The sequence below is a fragment of the Trachypithecus francoisi genome, unplaced genomic scaffold (genome assembly GCF_009764315.1).
Source record: "Trachypithecus francoisi isolate TF-2019V2 unplaced genomic scaffold, Tfra_2.0 Lachesis_group1, whole genome shotgun sequence".
Lineage (NCBI taxonomy): Eukaryota > Metazoa > Chordata > Mammalia > Primates > Cercopithecidae > Trachypithecus > Trachypithecus francoisi.
This window is the reverse complement of record NW_022681454.1, coordinates 145,773,330-145,776,021: the sequence shown is the minus strand read 5'-3', so window position 1 is coordinate 145,776,021 and position 2,692 is coordinate 145,773,330. Positions and strand designations below refer to the sequence as shown.

General features: G+C 34.5%; 1 non-coding gene across 1 annotated transcript; it reads left to right on the top strand.

The window, feature by feature from the left end:
- The first annotated feature begins 1,472 nt into the window (after positions 1–1,472).
- LOC117086492 lies at positions 1,473–1,534 on the top strand. Its single transcript, XR_004438394.1, has one exon. It is a non-coding gene; the product is annotated as a U7 small nuclear RNA (small nuclear RNA).
- The last annotated feature ends 1,158 nt before the right edge of the window (positions 1,535–2,692 follow it).

Sequence of the window (2,692 nt, the reverse complement as noted above, 5' to 3'; positions counted from 1 at the left end):
CAGAGCCAGTTAGTGGTAGAGCCTGGATTTAAACTCGGGCCATCTAATTCCAGAGTCTGTGCTCTTAACCATTACCCAAGAGGGCCTCCCATTATTGTCATGAAGCTAGCTGCCTGGCAAGCATGCCTGCTAAAATTAAGCCTGCAGAGCAATTATTCCATTATTTTAGTTTAATCACACATAAGATTTTAAATATCTGGTGCACATATTTGGGCTTCTACAAATAGTTTCTTCTTAAAATTTAATTCTTCAAAATTAAACTGATTGAAGTATACTTCAGTTATGTTACCTTCTAGTGAAAAAAATAGCAAAAATTTTGTATAAAACAATCCTGTAATGTAACATTTTTTGTGTGTGTTTAATTCTGAACTCTACTCCTTCCCTAAAACAATCCTGACACTTTTGTGGTATAAATTTCCCTTAAAGTTTGCCTTATCATGGGCTACACAGAGTTAGAGGCTATTTTTCTTTGTGATTTTCAGACAGAAGGTATAACTCAGAGTGCAGAAGGTAGGGAGGTTGCTATCTCAAACTACAGGGTGAAGGTAGCCATCAAATATGTGTTTATTAGAAAAACTCTCTACTATCTTATTCCTGGAGCCTGTGGATCCAATGGAGAGAAGTAAGAGAAAGATAATTTCAAATTCGATATCCCAAGTTTGATAGATCTTTTTTTCTTATTGAAAAAACAAACAAACAAAAAAACCAACCAAAAAAATAACCCGATGCTTTACATGACTTATTGTTAAGGGCATCTGAATTATTTGGGAAAGTGTACACAGCTATAATTCAACAGTAGTTATATCTGAGTATATCACACCCACACACAAAATCCGTCTGAAGGAGAATGCAATTGCCTGTAATATGTATCTACTCTGTAAAGAGTTCTGGTGCTCCATTATGTCTCATTGCACATTTATACCTTTTGCAATCAATGGGTTGCCTGTAATTATTGATTTTGATATAGTATATTCAGGTGATGGGAGAATTGCCCAAATCCAATACATGACTTTATGAAGGTGTTAAACCATGAGAATAATACGTTTGTAGCTGCAACCAGTGGGGCCTATGAGAAGGGTTTAAAAGCCAGTCATATTTCACAAGACTCAACTTGCTACACAAGACACAAGAGATTTGTTTACAGATTTCAATGGGAATTTCTCCATAAGTCTGGTGAAACACGTAGTGTGTGGTTACACGGCAGCCCTAAATGTCAGGTGAGGGAAAATTTAATTATAACAGGTGGCATTAACTATATAAAATTCAGGGGCTCTAGTTTATATATGAGTAAGCATGGAAGAATTGAGTGTTTGCCTGTATTGCCCCAGAACATGACTAGACTGTGTGAGATTATTGTAATAGGTTTCTAATCTAGGGCCAGGTTAGCGATTTAGGAGGTTATAGGTAATGACACCTTCTCAGTGGTTAACTAACAATATTCCTTCTGAATGCTTTTCATAATGGATGTCCCAAAATGTTACAGCTCTTGCAGAATTTTTCTAGTAGATTTTCTGGTTTTTATTGGGGAACCACACCCACTTCCCAACCAACTGTCCGAAAAAAAAAAACAGGAAAAGAAAAAGGTATCCCTAGATAATACTGGTTTTTCATCTTTTTTTTTCTACTAAGCTAGTTACTAACCTGAGTTCGTTCATTATTGGCCCCACCATTCACCCCAGACCATTAACCATATTTGGGTTCATGTTGACTAGCCTAATACCACCATTGTGAATAGAAAATAGGCAATATAAGGAGAAAAGAGAAAAAAAAATTTCTAAAAGTCTACAGGTTTTAAATCCAAATTTCTGAAAATTTCCAATAAGTTTTATTTTTAAGCAATTAAAGTAATACATGCTTATTATAGACAAACTGGAAGCCAATTTAAAAAATTAAAAGAATATAAAAATCACACATAACTCCACCATCCAAAATAGATACTCTAATATTTTTGTGTATTTCCTTTTGCTTAATTTTAATAATTTTACATGGTCAAAATTACATAGGTTATAATGTTATGTCATTTAAAATTGTGACATATAAGCCAAACATTTTATGAATATAACTTATAATTAAAAGCTATTATTTTATTCTATGAATAGACTGTAATTTTCCAAATCATATTCCTTTATGGAGGATACTAATTTTTTTTCAGATTACTTTTAGTATTATCAAGTTATCAGAACATCAGGGAAAAATATTATTTTTTATTAATTTGCAAGGAGGAGTGAGAATATAATACAATTTTAGACAAAAAAAATGACTTTTATGTTTGAACAAAACATTTAAAAAGTCCTTTGTTTTAAAAACTAAGGCAGGTCCAGAGCAAAGTTTAGAATGGGATGTCAAAATTAAGGAATCTAAACAGCTCTGCAAAATAAAGTGAAAATACATTTCCTCTAAAGGAAAGGGTTTTGAAATAAAAAATGATTTGGAGCAGCTCTCCGGGTCCTCAGAGAAAAGTGTTGAGGCTGGAGGAAGGAATCCAGGAGGGCTAAGTTGCTAGGACCCAAGGAAGAAAGGACAGGAAAGGAGGCTTTGAGAGAAGAGACCAGGGCCCAGCAACATGGCTGCCGTGCAGAGCCCAAGGAGAGACTCAGCCAGGAAACAACTCCTGGATGGCCAACAAACTCTAACAGCATGGATGTGGCCCGTGCATTTTTAAGTAATTTTCTATTTTGCATTGTAAATCTCT